A 24,116-nucleotide genomic window follows, 5' to 3' on the forward strand; every position below is an offset into this window, starting at 1 on the left:
TATGACGTTTTAGTTGGCCAGCGCTCCCTTGCCCTCCCACGCTAGTGCGTGGGGTGGCTGCTTCTAGTAATGTCACTCTCGTGTTAGGGGCTGCAATTCTTGCGCCAATGCTTTCGGCGAATTTTTCGCTTTGTGTACCGGCCAGTCGTTTCCCAAATTGATAAATCCTTTCTTCATTTACCCACTCCCTGTTCATAGATACCTCGTGGTTACTAGATTACCCTTGTTCTTAGTTAGTTACCCTGAGCTTCTGAAGGGGACTCTGGTGACTCAGACGTCGATTCCTCCATGTTGGTGCGGACCCAGTTTCTAATATCGATATAAGCGATGGCTCGTTCGCCACAAGCCATTCCTGTAAAGAAAGTGTTCTATAACGTACACATCTGACATTTGGTCGCAGACAGAGCTGCACAGATTCAAACTTCTTCAGAATATTTAGCGCGTTTTGCTTGGTGTATGTGCTCGTTGAACAAAAACTTTTTTGGCAATTTCTCGCATTCTAGTCGCCCCGGCCATTCAAAATTTTGTCCACAATATATTCGCTCGTTGGATGAGCCACTTCGCAATTCTCGGACAACACGAATGAAGTGCAGCTACCAAGAAATAAAAATTGGCAAACTGCCCCACCTGGTGTTAAAGTTTTCACTTTGTCACCCGCTGGCAGTGTTTTACCCACTCCTGGACGTCTCCATCGAGCTTCCCAGAACACATACGCGGTTCAAGCGAGTGAGATTTCGTCTTAATTGCTATTTTCTTGAGGTTGTAGATTTTGGGAAGAAAATTTTATTGGCCATGAAAGAAGTGAGACTGCTAAATCGGGGCACCGAAAACTTCGCGGTACACGTTGGATATACGCAGCGCACTCAGACAAATTTTCACGATTTAAAAATCTGGGAAAGGCTTTTCTTCAGATCGTACGGAAAGTCCGGAGATCGGTGCGCCGGGCCTAAAACTGGCTAGGGGGAACAGTGCACTTGTACGTTCTCTACTTCTACCACTGTTTTGCGCCTACAAAGAAATATCTGCTTCACATGTAGGCTACGTCGAATGTGTTCCGCATAGTACGTTTTCCTCATCATCCTGCATTTGATATCTACGTAACACAATATGTTGCACTGTTGCCTACATTCAACCAACTTAATCTGTAAAACTATGGGATAAAGTTAGGTTTATCACGCATGCCTAAAAACTACTCATATGAGGCATCATGAGCGAGAGATAGCGGAAGGAGGTCGAGGGGGGGTAGATAAGTTGGACTGAATATCGGCAATGAATCAATCTCACTAAACGAACGGCCACTTTTCAGGACCACGAACTCTTACAATTGGGGTATTGTCACTTTAACGGATGGTAGGGTTGTCTGAACCAGCTCTCATAGATGGACACAGAAAAGCCGTAGACAGGTTTACACAACGAACATTTATTACACACTTACAAAACCCCTAAAGCAAACCACCTAATAAATACATTGCACTCAACGTACAAACAATTCAAAATTCAACCCGTAAATATAATACAACAAAATACAATTCACACCAAAACCCAGAAAGGGTCCACAATGAAGTTCTACCCATTTGTTCAAAATGCACTCATTACATCAAGTCCTAGTTAAAGTCTCTCGAACCACAACTCCTCAGTTGGGTCCTACAGCTATGTCTCTATAAGGGAGTGGCCTACACCGCTGTTGTCGGCGCTGACTTGTCGCACCAGTTGCGTGGCCGCGCCTCGGTTGTAGCCGTCCTCGTCTCGTTCCGGTGCCGGCGTTCGCTGCGCGCGGTAACTCCTTGGACGGTGTGGGCTCCACGCGTCCCGACTGGTTTCCTCGGTGGCTAGCCGCTGGTTGCCGTTTCCGATCTCGCTGCCGCTGGAGATCCCAGGTAGGCTTGGCACAAACGGTGCCTTTCGGGGCCCTAGAGACGAACGTCGACGGAGCGTGGACGTTGGCCGCAGGTGCCCGACCGATGCCGCTGGGGCCACGAAGACACATGATCGTGGTGCACTTAGGATAACGGTGCCGAGGAGAAGTCCCTCTCCCGCCCAGGCTCTGATGCTCAGGTCGATGGCCTGGCCACGTCCCCTTGGCTCATTCTTTGAAACTCACGTGCTCCAGCCGCCTCCAGGTTGTCTGTCTCCCGCTTTCTGTCTTCCCTCTTCTCTTTGTGCGCCCCGCTTTTATCCCCTCAGGGGTCTCTCTTGGAGCACTCTCATTGGCTGCTTCCCTTTCCTATGTTCTTATAGGGCCACCACTCCATTGGTCTCCGGCGCGGCGTTATCCGTTCGATGACCAGTGCGCTGCCATATTTGCCCATGATGCCTCGGGGTTACGACGCTGGTGTTCTCTGATTAGTGCATTCATGGCCGCACTCGAAATATTCATCACTTTGTTCTTTTTGTTCAGAGTTTTGATTGGTTCTACTACATCCCCTCTGCGGGGGTGCCCTTGACACATGACAGGTGTAATACCTGCTAGTATACCTCTATGGTTTTAATAACTAGAAAAAAAATGTAAGAATAGCATATGAGAGAACTGAAACAAAATAACGGATTATAATCACAACACGAATCCAAAAGGTGATTTGGTTTTGTGTGTGATGACTTGAAGCAGGATTTTTGGCAAAATTAGTAAACTTCTTGAAAGCCAGTAGTTAGCTTCGGTGTTATATTTGACATAGCGCTGTTGGAAACAAATTCTTGCATCATATCTTAAGAATATAAAATACAAGGGTTGCTGCTTCTGTAGCTACGGCGTTCAGTGATATATCAGAATTGTAGAGGCCTTAACATTCCACCCTCATGAAACCCCCGTTTTGCTATTGTGGATCAGACACTGCCCTTGCGAATTTTATAAACTGGATTTGGTTACTTAGTTTATTTTGTGTTAGTATGAGATGCAGGGCCACTTTTACCACGCGATTCAAGTTTTAACAGCGATGCTTAGGACTCTGGTAGTTTTTTGGCGAACTTGCACAGAAAAACCTCCACGAATGATGACGTTATCGCATGCACTCGCATTGCTTTCACTTTACTGCCCATGCTCGACTGGACCTCACGGCTCCACCTGGCCGAGAAAGGATACAAGTGGTACATGCACGGCTTTGGAAATGCGTTAAGAGGTGGCTAGCCTAACCACTCGTTCGCACGAGTTGTGCAGTTTTGGCGTCGAAAGAGAATTATTGTTAAGATAAAACAGTCGTACAAGCCGAGAAGGCATCAAGATAACACATTCTTTAAAATGCGTCTGAACGCGATACCAGAACCCGAACTGTGGCCATCAATCAAGTTTGAAACTTTTGTGCATACTACCCTCCCGGTGCTGCCTCCGCTACTGCTGGCGCTTCACCAAAAAGTCGGTGGACAGGTGAATATTTTTCTACTTTATAAACCTAGTTTTTGATGATCCTTGGGGTAATGATGACAGTACGCAGAATACCTAACCGAGAATCAAATATATACACGCTAAACGTTGCCGGGTCCATTTTTTGTTATTATTCTGCATTAGGCTGTTAGCGTAACTTGAGCGGGTTTTCGCATGTCACTACCGTTATGTAGAAATACCCTTTCACAAGGGAATTTATTGAATTGTAAAAAAATAAAAAGAAAATAAAAGTCGCGGGTTTTGTGAGCAATAACTATGCGTTCCTGATAAGTTTGTGTGTGCATATACAGTAATCCCTTGTTATAAGAAACTGAGCGGGACGGCGAAAAATTTCGTTATAAGCGGTATTTTGATATAACCGACCACTCTAGAAAACTAAACTCGTTGAGCTTTATTTGCGCCACAACTGCGAGGAATCAAAGCACAATGTATTCTCTGAAACACAACTTTATTCAGGTGCAAGGAAGGCAGTGAGCTTTGGCTGTTTCATGTTCTTGCTGGGCGCGAGCAACCCCTTCTCCAATGTTATCAAAGAGTGGATTGCGTCCGCACGCCTCGGAGACTGCAGAGCGAAGGAAGAGGAGAAGGCTGTGGCCGTTTTTACGGGGCGGCGGGGGCGTCAAGGAACGCTACGAGAGTTTCGCGCTGGAAAGCGCCGCAAATTCCACAGCTGGAATCTGAAGTTGTGCTTGTTGAGCTCAAAAAACGATTACCCGCTCATTTCGAGTACACAGCACAATCATGAAAACTGACCGGTTTTAGGGGCTCTGCATGATTACTGGGCCAATTTGCTCCCGGGGTGTGCAGCTGTGAAGTTTGCAAGACGAGTGTTTGGGCACCCCGCTCTGGCCGATACTTCCAATTCTATATTGCCGGTATTCAATAGCGAGGCGCGCACGCAGGCAACCATGTGAATGCGCAGTCACTGGTTACGTCGGGATCCGCGAGATTGCGGTACTCGTCCGTGTCCGTCCGAAGTGCCTGATATGGGTTAGACATTCCAACCGAATAGGTTGGACTTTCCAACCGAACGCAAATTAATGACTCGACTCAAATGTGAGAGCGATAAATAACAACTCTGTTGGCCCCACCGATGAGAATCTGGTTGAAACGGACCAGACGACGGACCCCGGTGATATGTTTGTGGCGCTTTGGCCATGTCCGTGGCCATTTCAGTGTTGCCAAATGAAGAAATTTACAGCTGAACTTTTCAATGAATTCCGACTATACGCTTGGAGTGTTAGTGTTCGCGCACCGTCGCGTCTACGCGATAGACCAATGTCTAGGAACAAAATTCAACCACCCTAACACGCATATCGACCATTTGTCTTAAATCGGATGGCGCAAAACGAGTATGACGGGATCAAGAGAATCGCCGGGGAAACATCAGCTTGTCAACTCGCCATATTCACCGCCTGACTCGCCGCTGGGCATCACTGCCCGGTGACGCCTCCGCACCCCACTTCCCTCTAAGCGGCTCCAGCCCTTCATGCGCCTCGAGTAATGCGGCCTAAAATGCATGCGTTTGGGTAGGGACCAGAAGAAATTTCGAAAAAGTGATATTTCGAGTAAAGCGATTTCGTTATAACGAGAAATTACAGTATATGTGCGCGCGCTTATGTTTTGTCCGCGTGGTTTTACCTCTTTCCTGTGGACTTCCTCTGAACAATCAGAGTAGTCGTGAATGATAAAGATGTTAATTACATTCATAGAGGGCCAAGACAGCCTTAATTTACGTCACCGGTGTAGCAGCTCACATGGTTTGTGTAGGTATTTCGTCGATAAAAGCTGCCTCTTCTGTCCCGTCTTATCTCGCGTGGTGAGCATTAGGCTTTTATTTTATTTTTCTTATTTTGATTGTGTCGACGTCCCTTAGGTTCCCCCATTTTCACAAGTATCAATGCATTGATTTTTTTATGAGCGGCATTCGCCTTTTTGTCTGTCTACGGAACGAGTTTTCTGGGCATAAAATGCATACCTATTTGAGCTAGAATTTAACTTGATCATTAATGGGGTCATGCGTTTTCTTAGGTCTCTATACGGTTATTATATCCACCTGTCTTATTACGCCACTTTCAAAGAGGAAAACTTCGCTTTTGGCCAATGAAAACAACAAATTCTCGCAAATGTTTCGCAAGCCATCAATCAAAGCTTTTCAGGACTTATGTAACCTAGTTCGTTCACGCTCTATAAAACAAATGAAACCCTGCAAATTCTGACAGTGGTAGCAAACATAAAAAAATGATTCGTTCGGAAGGAAAACTCAGTAAAGCTGCTGCCATCTTTCAAAGCACTGGCTAGCGTGTGCGATTAATCCTATCGCTTAGCGCGCTATCCGCGGCACTGAATTTTCCCAATCAATTCGTTCCAGACAGCGCTCCAAACAGTTTATTCCAAAAAGCAATCCAAGTTGGAACAGGGCTCACAGCGGGGATGTCCAGTAAAACTGGTAAAACACCGCCACGAAAGGATAGAAAGATGGGAGCAAGGTGTAGCAAGGCGGGCTTTGCCTGGAGCACCTTTGTTTGACCGCTGGGCAGAAGAGGCGGAGCAGGCAGGCGGCGCCATCGTGTCGCGGCGGCGTCATGATGGCGACTATGGGGGCGAGCTTCTAGGTAACCGTCACCCTCTCCCTTCCCCCACATTTTCCCATCCGCAAGCGGCGCCAGCCTGCCGCACAGGAGCACAGCTTGATCCTCAACTACGCCGTCACGTGTTCATTTGGAAAGTTTCCGCGAAATAAGGGGAAGGACGGGAGGTAGGATCGGATTCACTAACATGCCTAAAAAAGCTACGCTTGAGAGTACTGACACTTCGTGCACCAGGAAGCGTCGGGGGCCATTTTGTGTCTGTCTGCCCTGCTGCCGCCTCTCCCAACGAAACCGCTGATGGTTGTGACGGGCAGAGTGCGACCGGGCGCTGTAGCGTTCGCGCGGTAGAGTAAAAGAGAAAGGAGAGGCGCCCAGAAACAAAATGGCTGCGCCAATGTGTAAATAAATATCACGTGGTGCCGACCGACCAATGAAAATGCTGGCGGCACACAACGATCAGAGAAAAGAGTGACGCTACTCTAAAAACCTTTATTTAGTAACGTTAGAATTAACCGGGCAGTCGGCACCATAGCACCGCACATTGCGCCAGTGCACCCGCCACTCGCGAGTGGCGATCGGGGATCACAACTTGCGAGTAGTGAGTGCACTCGCACTCGTGAGTGGGGAGTGGTGCTCACCGCGAGTGGAACTTGCACTCGTAAGTGGTGAGCGGGGCTCGCTGCGAGTGGCACTCGAATTCGCGAGTGAGGAGTGGCGCTCGCCGCGAGTGGCACTCGCACTCGTGAGTGGTGAGCGGGGCTCACCGCGAGTTGAACTCGCACTCGCGAGTGGCGAGAGGCGCTCGCCGCGAGTGGTGAGTGGGGCTCGCCGCGAGTGGAAATCGCACTCGCGCGTGGCGAGTGGCGCTCGCCGCTAGAAGAACTCGCACTGGCCAGTGGCCCTCGCCGCGAGTGGCACCCGCACTCGCGAGTGGTGAGTGGCGCTCGCCGCGAATGGAACTCGCACTCGGTAGTGGAGAGTGGTGTTCGCCGCGAGTGGCACTCGCACTCGCGAGTGGCGAGTGGGGCTCACCGCGACTGGCAATCGCACTCGTGAGTGGTGAGCGGGGCTCGCCGCGAGTGGCACTCGCACTCACGCGCTGGGTGATGTCGTCGGCATACAATGCATGTCCCAGGCCATGAATGGACTCGATAAGCTTGGGCAACAGTGGAGAGCAATGCTGAACAGGATTGGGGAGAGAACTGAACCTTGCGGCATTCCTCTATCCCCCAAGAAAATCGGTTGGTATGTCTTCTCTCCTATTTTGATCAATGCCGTTCGGTTGCTAACAAAGTCTCAGGTATAGTGGTACGCTCTTACTCCGCAACCCTTGTTAGTAGGTTGCGGAGGACAATTTCATGCATGACGTGGTCAAAGGCGCCTTTGACATCAAGCGCTATTATCGCTCGCGGCGCCGTCTTCGTTGCCCGCTTGATTATTAGCTCGTTAAATTGTACGAGAAAATCTTGGGGGCCTAGGTGTTGCCTGAAGCCACACATTGTCTCCAGTATGTAGTCGGTGGCATCCAGATTTCGCTGTAACCTCTTGAGTACCTTACGTTCCATGACCTTCCCCATGCAGGACGTGAGGGATATCGGTCGCATGTTGTCTATGTGAGGTGTCTTCCTAGGCTTGGGTATGAAGCGGTTTTCTGCCTCTTATCATTGAGTTGTGAGTTTTCCAGTATCCCGTACCTTGTTAGTGTACTCGAGCAGCTCTCTGCGACCCTTGTCCTAGAGGTTGTAGGGTAAACGGTAGGTAATGGTATCGGGTCCTGGCGCGCTGCCCTTATTGCTCTCGGAGATTGCCGCTACCAATCGGGGTCGCTAAATGGTTTGTCTAGTGCTTCGTTGGTTGGTCCTGCGTAGTCCTGAGGCCTGATGTCGAACTTCTCCGTTTTCAGGTACTTGGCCTTCAGGTCGTTGATGAGTTCATCGACACTGCCAGTTTAGTTGTTGAGGGTGCGCATGAGGCTTCGATTAGTGGCGCTTTTGCTGCTGAGAGGGTCGATCAGGTCACGGAGGAGAGACCACGTCTTCCTGGTAGACAGGGTGCCCTGCATACCGTCACGCATGCTCAGCCAGTTCTCTTTGTACAGCTGGGTTGCGCATTCAGCAGCTTGCTTGTTGAGTTCATGGATGCGCCTGCGGAGTTTCCTGTTGTGTCGTTGTTTCTTCCAACGTCCGGTGATGCTATGTCGTGGGGGCAAGCCTTGCCTCCACAAAAGGTGTCGGTAGTGTGGTCGCTATTTTCTGGGTTTATTCGCCACCACCTCCATTTGCTCCTTGGCCCATTCCCCATACAGTCTGGTGCTGTTCATGTTCTCATCTTCGTCGGCTGCTTGCCTTTGTCGAAGCTTGTCTCAGTCTGTTAGCTTGGCTGTTCCAATTCTTGCACTGAACATGGGCCCCCTGATCGTGATGTCTAGTATTTCGAGGTCCGAACCCATGTTTACCACCGTGTTCTGCCACGGCACGTCCAAGGTTCTACTCAGCAGGGTAAGGTCTGGAGTGGTGTCTCTAGACGTACGTGTGCCCAAGCAAGTAGGAGTGTCTGGTTTGTTGAGGAGGGCTAGGTTGTGCTAATCCATGAGGTTCCCCAGCATCCTGCCTCTTTTTGAGCAGAATTTGTAGCCCCATAATGACTGAGACGCATTGAAATCTCCTAATATCAATAATGGCAGGCTGCCCGTCTCTCTTTTTGTCGAGTAACGTGCCCTCTATATCTAGGTCCTTATTACAGGGCGGGGAGAATGCGTTGAGTATAAAGATGTCCTTGCTTCCTGTTCTTGTGCTTTAGATTTCCGAGAGAACATGTTCACACCCTCTCTGGCCGGTCATGTGTTGCGTCACAGCTACGCTGCTTTAAACGAGGATAGCTATGCTTTTTTCATTGGGATCCGAGTATGGGATGTACCACGGGAGTGTCGGCAACGAGTTCGTTTCCTGTACTGCAAGGATATCCGGTTTGTCTTCCGCATTACATATGTACTGCTGCAATTCCCCTATTTTATCCTTTATTCCTCGATAGTTATATTGGACCCCGGTCTTGGTATCTCCCTTCCTGTTCATACGACTGTCCGCGTCTTGGCTCAGGTTGGTGGTCGTGAGACTACTTCCAATGCATGGTTTTCCATACGGCGCTCCCTTTTCGCTTTCTGATTGGTTGCAATCAACTGGTTGACATTTCCTCGAGCGTGTCGAACTTGGCCATCCTGGACGTTATCAAGCCGAGATGGCTGGTAAGCTGTGGGATCATTGCTGTGAGGGCTTGAATGGGCTTGGCCCACGCCGGCTCCTCCGATGGACGCGATTCAATTTTCTCTGCCTCCATAGCTGTCACAGGGGGCCCTGGCTGAGCATCCCTATTGGGAGTTTTGCGTTTTGTGTCATCCTGGCTGCTTTTCGATTTTTTTGACGCCTCCATGCGCGCAAGAAGCTCGCTGATTTGCTGATTATGCCTAACTATAATCGCGCTTGGAATTGCGTGCATTCCTCACAATTTTTCTTAGGGGTACTGGGAAGCAGAGGGAAATCTTTGTTGCTAAAAGCGATAGGAGATCTATAGGATAGGAGATCTATAAGGATAGGAGATCTATAAGCGATAGGAGAAAAGCGGCAGCACCAGCATAAAAGACGAAGGGAAGGGATGGCGCAGCGACCCATAAACAGCCGCACAGAGCCAGCAACCCCATGTAAAGGATATGAGGAGCGAGTGACTTGGCATTGAATCAGCGCTGCCGGATCCACAAACTAACCGAAATCTGTACCAATACAACCAAATACCGAGTATACGGTGTTTATTGAAACAAATAGGCAAATGGTATTTAAAATTTTTCGCAGCCATCTCACCCATCCATCTCGATCTACAAACTATGAACGGCGTAACTTGGTCAAATAAGAAAAAACACTGGAGAAAGAGGCCAGCTAGTGAATCCAGACCACCATCCCGTAAGAATGCCTTCAATTCCCTACAAATAAGTTGCAGACCCGTTATCGCAATAGCTAACATACGGGGAAACGTTCACGCTTCAGATGGCAACACATGTGTAGGTTAAGAGCTGGATAGAAAGACATGAAAAAACTTATCAAGGCACTCATTGTTACGCAGAGATTGTACTGCCTGCCATACGTGAAACCTGGCCACCCTGAAGAAGGCAGGACATTAGAAAAATATATTTGATTTTCTCTAACTCCCAATATTTATGATCACCACGAGTAAATTTTAATTTTTAGATATTATCTGTAAAAAAATTAGCTAACTCTTTGCTGGTCCAAAGGTAACGTCTAGAAAAAGTAATATTATGACTTGTCATCATAGAATACAGGCTCAACATCAGAAACAAACAGCTAGCCCCCGTTTAGATACGTCACAGATATATCAAGTTTCCAAAAAAGAACTCCGCCTACCCCAAAACATAGATTAAAATCCCGGCGTGGAGAGTGGTCGAGCGAGTATCAATTTCCTTCGCGGGAAGTTCCGAAACTCCCAAAGCGCAGTACGAGCCAGGGCCGGGAGTTGCGAAGGTAGAAATATAACAATTGTGCTATTGAGCTACCATGCAAATAGGCGTGAAATCACTACATTCCTTTGCACAGAAACAAAAATACCAAAATCGGACCCATCTATGTTGCAGTCCGTGTACAGGAACATTCGAATAGTTGCTTAACCTTCATTGCAATGGCTCAAAATAGCACTAGTGGTTTAGTTGCAGTTAGAGTACCGAAACTACCTAGGAAAGCTTCTCCTAACCAGAAGACGAAAGTTAAATTTGACCTAACCCCCGCACACAAGCGTCTTTGAGAGAACAACGCCACTGACGAAGACCCACACAAACTTGCATACCGTGCTCGTTGTTGTCTGCGACTACTACAGCTGGCTACCGGAAAAAAAAAATCACCATCTACCGTAGTGGAACCTTGAGTAGTATGCGAAGCAGCCATGGGGTCGACGGAAGTTCTCATTAGTTCAGGTGCGGGAGCCCTCCTTGCAGCAGTAGCAGCTTCATGGCGGCGTCAACGTTTCCTTTCGGCTTCGCTAGCCCGAAGTTAGGAATCGGCCTGACGCCGCTTCCATTTCGTGGCAGCAGCTCGAGCACTCTTCTCCGGTGCGCTATCCGCGGCACTGACACTGGCGTTGACGCTCACTCAGCGCGTTGTTGCGGGAGGAGAATGAGGGGAGCGGAATGAGTCATTCATACCGCGGAACTACAGTGGCGCCCCCAGGGGAGTATGCCGCGGATACCGCAGGTGTTGCCATTCGTTGCGCAATGCCGAAGAGGAGAGGACAGGATGAATCCCTCGTATACTAGTCAAGGTTCCCCTACGGGAAGGTGACCACGGTGGTTCAACGCGAAGCTATCTTGTGATGGATTCTTTGGTTGGACAATTCCTAGGAGTATCCTGCCCCTATCATCAGCAGCGGTGCCTGGCGAGGCATGCGAAGTAGTGTTGTGGTTCTCAGGGTTCCCCTACGGGAAGATGACGACGGTGGTTGAACGCGAAGCTCTCTCGTGATGAATTCTTTTGTTCACCAATACCTAGGGGCATCCTGCCACAATCATCATTAGCGGTGCCTGGCCAGGCATGCGCAGGGGAGAGCGGATGTGAACGCCGCACGGTGGCGGGAGTGACATTGCCCCGACCATAACATACTCCGCTACAAAAACTGTTCCTCAGCCTACGCATCCAAGAACACCACTGGCTCCCGTGCCATACGGTGATCTCAACACTGACGAATAGCGAACTGGCGCAAGATGAAAATAGATATATTAACAAATCTGTAGAAGAGAAGTTGTTTTTTTACATAACGACCGATATTTCCTTAAAACTCTGCGATATTCCGGAAAACACCCACTGTCTTCAGCACAAACTTGCCCTGTCTAAAAAACACTCAAGGGTGGAAAATTAAAACTTGTTTTTACGGTACGAACATTTATCAAAAAATGATAGCCTACTATGTTCAGCTTGGTAAGTCAAGATAACCGCGAGGTAACTTTGGGGATATTGCGTTTCGAAATGCGCACTCCGGGGATACCATATTTCATCCCCAAATTTAAAAAAAATTCAATAAATCAAACTCCTTTTTTATGAGAGTATTTGGGCTCAGTGAGAGCATTGAGCAAGGCGGTACTAACTTGAAATAGTGAAATAGTGACAGTGTGGTCATCAACAGCCGCAGAAATACGGAAAATGTAATACCGAATCAAAACTTATACACAAGTGATAAACCAGGTGTAGCAAGTTACACTCAAAGCAAATTTAATAAGGGAATGTTTGCTGATATGAAAACTTGGAGAACAAAATTGTATAGGTACATAATAAAAACACTTTGACAAAAAGAGGAAGCTCTAGTAGTGCAGCGTGACTGAGTGGAAAAGCAATCGAGTGGCCACGCCAGTGTGACTGAGCGGCAATCACTCGGAAAGCAAAAATGTAAACATACATCAGAGGTAAAACACAGTAAAAATTTGGAAGGCTCAGGAGTACAACGCATGCAAGCATGATCCGAAAATATATATGGCCAGATACCAAGGCCAATACCAACTTAAAATGGGAGCGAAGAGTGAGTACAACAAAAACTAAAGAAAAGCCAAAAGAAAGCCAGAAACTGGGCAGGTTGCAATAGCTGCAGGTGCAAACATCAGTGAAGCTTGAGTGATATTATAGGTATGAAAAAAGGTTACAGATATGTTTGTAAATGAAGCTGGATCACAGATATAAGTGATGAATTCGGGGATATCGTTGCACCATAATGTGGCTTAAGGGAGCGGTCGTAAGTAAATGCCTTTTTTTGTTTAGAGGTGAATGCAGCTATGGTTATTGTGTAGGCAGGTGGAAATACGCAGTGGTGCTGTTAGGGGTAGCGTAGAAAGCCGACTGCGGTGCATATATTCATGGTGCAAGCACAACAGTGCAACTGAGGGGCGAACGTGCAATGGTGAAATGAATGTGCTGGTTATGATGTTGTTACGCTATATGGAGTGATTTAATTGCGATATATATACGGGGCTGCTCTTTTTGGCAATGACTCTATATTTGTAGTTAGGTAATGCCGGTAAGGTGACCAGATTGAAGATGCACACCTCTGCTCAGGTTTGCATAAGTGAGCTTGGCCAGTACCGGGAGTTCTTTTTTTAATGTGGCGTATATTTCGACAGCGATAAAACTGTCTATCGTCCTTTCGCGAATATAAATATACTGTGTGTCGAACATGAAAGTTCGAACATGAAACGCGAACACGCCTAAGTATCTTGCAAAAGACCACTGAAGTATTTTAAATTAATATAGAGTAGGAACAATTAAAGTTATTGTGTATTTGTTGAAAGGTCACACCACGGCACTTGGACGTGTTAAAGAGACGCATGCCATTTATCACACCAGCATAATTAGGCTAAGGTCTGATGAAGGTTAAGGTGGCGACTGTCATTCTTAATAGCTCGATATATTGCACTATCGTCAGGAATGGCCTTGTATTGGAAGTTCCGGCGTCCATCAGAAGCACGCAGCGTTGAAGCAACAAAAAGAAGAACCTTTATTTGTGGTAGCGTGCCGGTATATATAGCGTGAGGTAGCTGCATTATCTCAGCCAAGCGGTACAGAAACAGTGATAAGCGAAAGGCGCAGATACAAAAAGGCGCATGCGCAGTTAACACGATACATCTCCCTCCGAATGACAGTTAGAACTTTGACAGCAATATACACGTCACATGGTTGAAGTTCTCGTCGTAACCAAGGCGGCTAGGTTTTTGCCTTTGCCGGGTGGACTTCCTTGGTTGGTGTTCTAGCGTTGGGGTCTCCGTCGTCGACTCCGGCGAACATCGTGTTGACGCAGGTTGTAGCGTTGACGGCGACCATGAATTTTCCTGGAACATGTCTTCGTCGGGGGATGAGTCTTCCGCTTCGTCCCTCTGGAAAGATTCACGTGTGGCGAGAAGGTGTTGCCGGTTCCGTCGAAGCACGCGACTGTCTTCTGTAAAGACGCGATAAGACCTCGGCGCCACCTTATCCAAAACACGAGCCTTGCGATCCCATGTATCCCCACGAACTCTTATGACTGCATCTTTGTTGAGTTCTGGCAGAGGTTTCCCTCTCGACGACTTCGGTTGGCACGACTGATGCCTGAAGTCCTGGCGTCCAGAGCACAGTCTGAATTCGGGCAGCCGATTGCGCAATTTCCTTCCCTGTGGCAATTCACCTGGAGATCAGCCTTCGTCCAGTGGCGTAGAGCGATAGCTGAGTAGACCAAGCCAGAAGTTCTCCTTCCTTTCACCAGTCTTCTTCATGATCCTTTTGACAATTTGAACTCCTTTTTCTGCGAGCCCGTTCGACCGCGGGAATCTTGGACTGGAAGTCACGTGGGTGAAGTCATATCTGGAGGCAAACAAAGAGAATTCATGGGATGCGAACTGGGGACCGTTATCAGTGCAGACTTCTAAGGGAATTCCATATCTAGAAAAGATTGAGCTAAGTTTATTTATGACGGTACCCGTCGTTGTTTCCGGCAGCTTTTCGACTTCAGGAAAGTTCGAAAACGCATCAAACACGCACAGTTAGGAGCTCCCGGCGTACATAAAGATGTCAACGCCAATTCTGTACCAGGCATGCTCTGGGGTTGGCCTGAGCACTACCGGTTCACTTTGTTGCCTGTACGCGTACTTTTGGCAAACAGCGCAGCTTTTCACTAGATTTTCGATGTCTCCATTCAGACCGGGCCAGAATACCAGTCGACGGGCCCTTGCTTTGCACTTATTTATGCCTAAATGTCCTTCATGAATAGGACCCAGTATTTCAGCTCTCATAGCCTTAGGGATGATGACCTTTGTTCCTTTCAGGACAATCCCTTGAACTTCAATCAACTCTGAGCTGAATGGTTTCAAGCAGCCTTGTAGTTCTTCGCCGTTTCTTATGCAGCGCTGCACAGTTCGTAAATCTGGGTCAGCAGCTGTTGCTTCAGCTAGACGAGCAAACATTTTCTTGCTTACAAGGTCTGAAGACACGCTCACTGCGTGAACGTCAACATCCTCCGTTAAGTCATCCATAGTGCCCGGTGCCAATGGCGACGATCTAGATAACATATCAGCCAGGAACAGCTGTTTACCTGGGACAAAGTGAAGAACATAATCGAATCTGAGCAAGCGCAGAAAAAACCGCTGAAGTCGTGGCGGCATGTCACCAATTGCCTTCGAAGCAATTGCTATCAGCGGTCTGTGGTCCGTCTCAATGACGAATTTGCGGCCGTATACGATGTGAAAAAACTTCTCGCTCCCAAAAGTGATCGCCATTGCCTCTTTTTCGATTTGTGCGTATCGTTGCTCTGTCTCGGTCATGGTGCGGGACGCGTAGGCTACCGGCCGCCAATTGTCATCATAACGCTGAAGGAGAGCCGCACCGATGCCGTTTTTCGAAGCATCTGCGACGACCTTTGTTTCCCTAGGAGAATCGAAAATGGCTAGCAACGGTGCACTGCTCAGTAAAGCGCAAACAGACTTCCATTCGCGGGCATGGTTCTCAGACCATTCGAAGATGGTGTCTTTCTTAAGGAGGCTTCGCAGGAGCGTCGTTCTTTGCGCCAGATGCGGTATGTATTTACCAAAATAGTTGACCACCCCTAGCAGTGTGTGGACGCCGGCTTTGTCAACTGGTTGCGGCATCTCGCTTAATGGTGTTGTCATTGCGGGGTTAGGTCTGATGCCGTTTCGGCTTATCACATCGCCCAAGAAGTCGATTTCGGTGACCCCGAATTTGCACTTAGCAGCATTGAGAGTTAGGCCGGCGCTCTTGGCCAACTGCAAGGCTGTGCGGAGGCGGGCGTCGTGGTCTTCCCTCGTGCTACCCCATATCAATATATCGTCGATATATATTCGCACTCCGGGGACCTGGTCGAATATTTCATTCATGGTTTTTTGAAAAACCTCAGGGGCCGAAGCTATCCCAAAAGGTAGCCTTAGGAAACGGTAGCGCCCAAACGGCGTTCCAATCGTGCACACCTTCGAAGTAGCCTCATCTAGAGGAATTTGATGAAAGCCCGAGTGCGCGTCGAGGCGAGAGAAAAATTTGGCACCGGCCAGCTGAGCCTCAATGTCCTCTCTTTTTGGCATTTGATAGTGCTCTCGTTTTAAGCACTCATTAATGCGCCTGGGGTCAATGCAGACACGCAGTTTACCATCTTTTTTCCTCGCGGCGACAAAGGGGCTCACCCAATCCGTCGGTTCGCTGACTTTGACCACGATGCCTTCATGCTCCATGCGGTCCAGTTCCTCTCGCAAGGGCTGCAGCAGCGCCTGGGGCACCCGTCGTACCGATTGGACCACCGGTGTTGCATCCTCACGCAGAACCATGTGGTACTGGCGTGTTAGACAGCCGATGCCCTGAAACAACTCGGGAAATTCTGTCATCACTTGGATGGTGCTGCTTGTATTCACTACGTCGACAGTACGAAAGAACGAGTCCTAAAGCTTCGCTCGCCGATAGCCCCAGGATGGCCTGGGTGCTCTTCTTAACAATGAAGAAGTCGAAGTAACCGGTGTGGCCGTTCGCGACAACTTGTAACGTAGTAACACCGATATGCTTGATAGCGTCTCCACTGTATGAGCACAGAACAGAGGAGCTTTCCCTTAACCTGAATTCGATTTTAGGTTTTGAAACACAAACTGAGGCAACAAGTTGGCTTGTGAGCCTGTGTCAACTTTAAGAGACACTTGCTTGGAAGCCACTGTTGCGTTGATCAGCCAATCAGCTTTGCTGCCAACGTTGACATCGAGGATGTCAAAGTCATCTTGCTCGTCCCGTACTTCACTGACTTGAGGCCCTTTCTTGCAGCAGGAAGCAAAGTGGCTAGCGCCCCGGCACAGAAAACAAGTTTTGCCAAAGGCTGGGCATTTTCCACGGTCGTGTGAACGATGGCACCGGGAACACCTGAATTGTCTACGTGCCTTAACATGTGCAATTGCTTTCTCGGGTTCCACCCTACATTCCTCGGCACATTCGGAACATTGTTCACACGCTGCACATTTGGCCTGCTGGCGCATCTTGATCGGCGCTACTTCCTTCACTGTACCAGCCGAGGCATTATTTTGCTCAGCGCACACTTCGTCTGCCTTACAAATGTCTTGCGCTTTTTGTATCGTGAGGTCTTTAACTTTGAGCATTTTGTCGCGCAATTTCGGATTAACTGTTCCAAAAACAATCTGGTCCCTGACCATGGAGTCACTCAAGGTTCCGAAATTGCAGCTTCGTGCAAGTCGCCTTAAGTCCCGGGCGAAATGCTCAAAGGGTTCCCCCTCCGCTTGCGTTCTTGAGCGGAAAACATAACGCTCGTATACTTCGTTCTGCTGCTGTTGACAGTACGCCTCAAATTTGCTCGTAACAGCTGCGTAATCTTCCTTGCTTTCGTTCTCCAAGAAGGCAAAGTTGTTGAATAGTTCTAGGGTGTCCTCTCCGGCAACGCTGAGCAGGAGTGCGGTCTTGGCTGCCTCCGACCTCGGTTCTTTCGACGGCTCCGTTGCCTGCAGGAACAGCTCGAACCTCTGCTCGAAAAGGCTCCAGTTCTTTGCTGTACTTCCCGAGAGCACCAATGGCTGCGGCGGCTTCAGTAGTTCCATCATGAAGGTGCACGGCGACGCCCCTCTGCCTGTTGTCACTGCATTGGCGAACGTAATCCCACTTCTATCACCCTGTTCCGGCGTCCAGCAGTAAGCACGCAGCGTTGAAGCAACAAAAAGAAGAACCTTTATTTGTGGTAGCGTGCCGGTATATATAGCGTGAGGCAGCTGCATTATCTCAGCCAAGCGGTACAGAAACAGTGATAAGCGAAAGGCGCAGATACAAAAAGGCGCATGCGCAGTTAATACAATACAGTATATTTCGACAGCGATAAAACTGTCTATCGTCCTTTCGCGAATATAAATATACTGTGTGTCGAACATGAAACCTGAACACACCTAAGTATCTTGCAAAAGACCACTGAAGTATTTTAAATTAATGCAGAGTAGGAACAATTAAAGTTATTGTGTATTCGTTGGAAGGTCACACCACGGCACTTGGACGTTTTAAAGAGACGCATGCCATTTATCACACCAGCATAATAAGGCTAAGGTCTGATGAAGGTTAAGGTGGCGACTGTCATTCTTAATAGCTCGATATATTGCACTATCGTCAGGAATGGCCTTGTATTGGAAGTTATAATATTTTGCTAATCATTGAAATGGATAAGAACAGCAAGAGGCCCGAGAGTACTACCGTCGGGAACACTGTAGATGACATCGGAGGTAGTGTACGAGTAGTTATCACGGTAGTAATGGTTTCTGAAAGGAAAAACAAATTGCATATACAAGAAAGGGTAAAAGAATTGAGTGTACGGGCAGATAATTTGGCTACTAGGCGACGATCGGCAACGCACTGAAATGCATTTGAAAAATGAATAAATAAGCATTCAGTTTGTGTATTTTCCTTTAAATAGAAAGAGAGGAGGGTTGTTAATTAAAAAAATTCACATGAGAAGCCTTTACGAAAACCTTGTTGATAAAAATAAGTTATCTGACTGAAGGTGACGGCGAACATGAGAAGGTGATAATATGCTCCAGCATTTTGCAGCAGACAGACCTGAGGGAGATGGGTAGATTATTATCAAATGAGTGTCTTTCCCTGTGCATACTGATGAAAACAACTCAAACTGATGAAAACCACAACGTTGATTGGAAAGTCACTATGTGCGAGGGTTTTATGGTCATGATCATGTAAACAGATATGCTGCCGGTCGATTCCTGGTGTTAAAAACTGCCAAAACTACTATAGATTCGAATTCAAAACATACAGGAGATCAAGAAGAAAATACCTTAATTTCCTGTCGTAATAGCAGAAGAATCGCGCTCCGTGCACTCACCGTACTTGTTCCTTGCAGCTTAATTTTGCCCATTTTTGGCACTTTTGTACAACCGCTTTTTTGTTTCGGAGCTGGTCGGGGCTTCAGTGAATCGCGTGTTCGACATGTCATTCCTTCCTGTAACTATGGGATCAGACTCATCGAACATCCCGAAAAACCTGTCCCTAAAAAGACGCAAGATTTCGTTGGCCGTGCGAGGATCAAAGAAAGACATCAGCGTTTCATAAAATAATACTTCAAGGTCTGACTTCATTGCCAACTAATTGGCCCTATTATTTATTTATTTCACAATAACCCTAAAGCCCCACCAGCGGAGGGAATTACGTAAAGTGTACATCAAAACACAACAGTGAAATAACAAATCAAAATTTATGAAAACAAAACACAACAAAAAGGGAAAAAAAAAGACAGTGCATTGCATAAGAAAAAGAACATTCGCAGCGAAGACAAAAAAGTTGTTCTCAGAGCACCGCATCAATATTGATACATCACGCGCACGTTTACTAGCCCGTAGGAAAATAGATAAGCAAAAAAAAATGGAAAACAAATTTACAAATGCCGCAGTGAAATACCGTTAGGTTTGCATGTTTTTATTTAGAGCATCTGTAAATTTTGATACATTTCTTTTGAAGACAATGTGTGATGGCAGATAATTCTATTCTTTCGTGGTTCGAGGTATGAATTATTGAGCAATTGCCCGTGAACGAGACGTGATGCGTTTGATCTTGTTTGGATAATCACGCGGCGGGAAGGTGCTGAAGGTTCACACTGGAAATCTTTATAAAGAGAAGCATGATAGTAAATTTTGTAAAAGAGGGTAAACGAGATACGCAACGACGATGGGATAAGGGTTTAGCCAGGCGCAATTTTCTAGTCTTATTACACTCGGGGGACGACAAGAAATCGAATAAATGAACCGCGCAGCATGGTCTTGCAGGGCTTTCAAACACGTTTTTAGGTATGCTTGATGAGCATCCCCTGTGGCTTAAGCGTACTTTATTTTAAGACGTATTAGTGTTTTGTAGGCGAGCTTCCGTAAGTGGGACAGAGCATGTTTGAGGTTATGCTTCAGAGGGCCAAGAGAATGGTTCGCAGATGCGATAATCTAGTTAATTTGATCATTGCACCTCGAGTTAGCTGGTAGCTGAACGCCAAGATATTTGTTGGAAGCAACCTGTTTCACATGATTGTCGATCAAGATGTAAGATGTTGATGGGGGGGGGGGGCTGATTAGTGAAGGACCATTGTTTTGTTTTAGCATAGATTTGTGTCGTCATCCAGGTGAAACATCATGTGTTTACAGCGTTTAGGTCGGGTTGAAGAATGTCATGATCACAGTTAGAATGAATATTACAATGTATTACGCAGTCTTCTGCAGAAAGTTTAAAATTAACTATAATGCCATCTCGTAGATCAATAATATAATTTAGAAAATTTAAAGGCCCAAGTACGCTTTGCTGTGGTACACCCGATATTACGTGGACTAGAGTTGTGATTGATAACTGATGTATCGTGCATTCTGTTAGAAATTTTTTTATCATATGATAACAGTAGGGACAATGTTCAGTATAGTAAGCTTCGGAATGAGCCGACAATGACGGACACGGTCAGATGCTTTTGAAAAATCTAGGAAGATGGCATCTACTTGACTCTGGCATCATTAAATGAATGTACGTTATGAATGAAGCCAGTGATTTGTGTGTCGCATGAATATGTATTTTCTGCGAAAACCATGCTGATGCTAAATATGTGGTTGTGTTCTTCAAGGTATATATTCACTTGTGAAAGTAGGTGATCGAACAATCTACAAATGGTGCTTATAAAAAAATTGGTCGATAGTTAAAGGGTGAGGAAAGATCACCTGGTTTTAAAAATGGTAGCGGCGTGGCCATTTTCCAATCTCAGAGTATTGCGCCTGTTGATAGTGACTGCGAAAACAAGGCCGACAATAGTGGAACAATACTTCGTTAGAATTTTTTTAGAAATGTTCTGTTTAGGCCTGCATTGTGCGCTGAAGATACAATCTTGAGATTTGTAAGGAGAAAATAAATTATACGATAAGCAAATAATAATTCTGACATAGAAAACACGGTTTTAGAGGTAATAGTCGCCAATGGTTTTACACAATAACACGTGAAGACTGGTGAGAATGTTTTGTTGAGTAGTTCGGAGCAATCGGTTATAGCTGGTCCGTTTTGATCACTCAGGAGGATGTCAGGAGTATGATTGGGATAGTTGACATGCCCAAATCGTCGAAAGTTTTTTGTTAACATCGATGATAGGTTATATTATAGAATTTTCTGCGGGTCGCTGTGCTCAATATTTGGTATTCATTGGCGCATCCTTTTTAAACATGCGTTGTGAAAATGCGTTGTCGCATGCTGCATGAACAACCCTTTTTCTTCTTATTTATGCGTAGTCTTTGTGGGTACAAGGGAGGAATGCTATCTGTTTTTATAAAGATAATAGGTAGGTATTAATCTATGAGATTTAAAGGTGAGTTTTTAGGTAACAACCACTTATCTCTACTGTGCGCAAGAAATTGCCACTCAGATATTCTACTCCTAGAAGAGATATTTTATGGTTAAAGCTATCGAAATTAGCTCAGTTGTAGCACCTAATCAGTTTGTTGGTAATTAGCCTTTGGATGGGGGCCTAATGAAGCGACCGGTTTGAAGTTCAGGATCGCATAAACCATCGATATGAGTTATTTCGGAGCGTATGTCTGGATTGTTGATTAGAATACAGTAAACAAAAATATTTGAAGAATGCGTAAACCTTCTCGTTGGAGATAATACTAATAGGGTTAGGCTGAAATCATGGCAACCATGAAGAAATGCATGGGAGATAGAATGTGCAATGCGGGTTGGTAATGCTGCGCATGTTCTGTGTGGAAAATACAGTCCTCAAAAATGATTACACTACTCTGGTGAAATTTCTGTGCAAGTTCCGCTAAAATGCAGTGAAATGTTTCAGTGAACCCTTGAGCCAAGTGCCATCGGCGATGAAAGTCACCAACAATTACGTAACGTTATTTTAATTGGATATAAGATACTTGAAATACAAGGAAAGTAGTAGTATCACTGGTATTACATTTTAGTGTTTGTAATTTTAAGGAGAACACCGCCACCCCGATGGTGTTGCCTATCGCAACAAAGGATGTGAGAACCAGATTCACAAACAAATATGTTTTTTAGGAATACTCTCGTTCAACCATGTTTCAGTTATTGCTATTATTGTTGTGGTTGTTGAGTCGAAGTTGGAGAGAGCCACATTTTTTGAAATAACATTTTTTATGTTTCTGTAAAAAGCAATAAACGTTCTTAGAACCAGATTTATCTGTTGTAATGCGTTTTGTAGTTTAGGATCAGATAAAATGTCCTCATCGCGTCAGACTGGACAGGCAACAGAGGAAACAACCATCGCCCAGTGTGCTTGAGTGTCCCATATGTACACTTCCTTGTTAATTCTTAGCTTTATAAAGCAAGGCTGACGTGATTCTTATATTTTTATGGTTTTTGAAAACTGCCATTGTTTACGCCTTTTATCGCAAACCGCTTCGGAGTACAGCGCGAGACAGGTACTAATGGTGCACGTGATTCGCATGCGACTGATCGTTACAACTGATTGTTAGCGCCTTTTTCGCGTCCTTCGCTGGTCGGAGGACGCTCATGACGTGCGACTGGCAAGCCAGATGCAGTCGTGCCATCACTGCGATCCTCGTGAGGCTACAGGCAATGAGACCCCGCTGAGCCTTCAACCGGCTTGCGTTGCCCGGGTTGGCTCGGGTGATGGAAACTTTAGTCTTACAATCCTGGCGGATATTTGATCGCCGCTATATGTGCAAATGCGATTGACAATCCGTAAGATAAGTTTTCATCACACTCTCCTCCCCGTTCTCGCGTGTGAAACTTGATTTCTGCTATAACTGCTGTTGGAGCGATCGTTGACCAGGACATCTGCGTAGCCTGTTTGGATGTTTCCGCGCAGCCATCGCCATCTCTCGGCCGCTGGGCGTACCGCGCACCGCGGGGACCAGTCGGACCGGCGAACCTCAACGGCCGGTCCGCTTAGGCTTGCATCGCGGCAGATATCTGATCGCCGCTTTAAAAATAAACCCTGCTAACAATCCCTACCACAATTTAGCACCACACTAACCCCTACTTTCCGGCATGTGGAAGGTAGTTTAGCGATCAGATTGATTCGGAAGAGCAGCTACAAGCGGTTGCTACCGTGGTCGGTGCCGGTTCGAGCAACTGAGTGTGCCGAGCTGGCAGGCGCGGCCGGCGTGTGCACGGACTGTTTCCGAAGGCAGAAAACGCATCACGATTGCCTACTTTATCCATTTCTTGTGAACGATGCGCGGAATCTACAAAGTCAGCTCAGCGATCGTCGTAGTTGACAATAGAACCAAAACAGTGGGTGGAACAACGCCGACGACGCATCGCACGTGGGCATCAAGCCACGTGTCTCAAATTCAGGCGTACGACTAGTCGTGGTGACAATCATAACGATCAGTAGCGTGCGATTCGCAAGCAGAAATCTTCCATGTGGCTCACGATTAATCGCGAGAAATACCTGATTGTTACCTGAATTGAATTGATTGAAAAGTGCGTGCCTTTTAAGTTGTATTCATAACTCTTTACTGTTAATTTCTTTTTCATTAAAAACTTCCCTATGATTGGTAGAGTACGTTCATTTCAAAGTCTCTTAAGGCGATGCGGACGTGCTATTGGCGCTGTTACTACTAGCGAGTTTTGAGTTGATATTCACGGAAGAAAAATTGAGTTCATCCTAATGTTGCTATAAAGTTTATTTCGTTTTCTCGTCAGTAGTTGGTAATCTCCTATTTAGGCAAAAATATTCGTTTATTAGATGCAAGCACATGGTTTCCAAGATTGTGGAAATATCGTTCTACGAAGCGAAGTATACCTTCTATCGTATAGCGCTTAAGAAGAAACAAGCAATGTTTGAAGCGGTCACTATATAATTATACAAAAGTGTGGTTTGTAAACTGTACACCTTAATGTTTATTTTTAAAAGGATCCATACTGATTTGTGACGTTTGAAATCTCTCAGCCTGCCATTACGCTGCAAAAAATAGTCCTTCTGCTAGCTAGTAGCTAACTCGAACGGCAAGAAATCAATACACCTAATTTGATTTGTTTCCGAGCAAGCAAATTAGAAAATGCAACTTGCATGGTTTTTTTAGTAAACATTGAGTCCACGGTCTTAATTCTTGCCGATTTCAACTGCGACATTGCTTG

The sequence above is a fragment of the Haemaphysalis longicornis genome, unplaced genomic scaffold (assembly GCF_048455015.1).
Source record: "Haemaphysalis longicornis isolate Haplotype H1 unplaced genomic scaffold, Haemaphysalis longicornis Haplotype H1 scaffold_11, whole genome shotgun sequence".
Taxonomy (NCBI): domain Eukaryota; kingdom Metazoa; phylum Arthropoda; class Arachnida; order Ixodida; family Ixodidae; genus Haemaphysalis; species Haemaphysalis longicornis.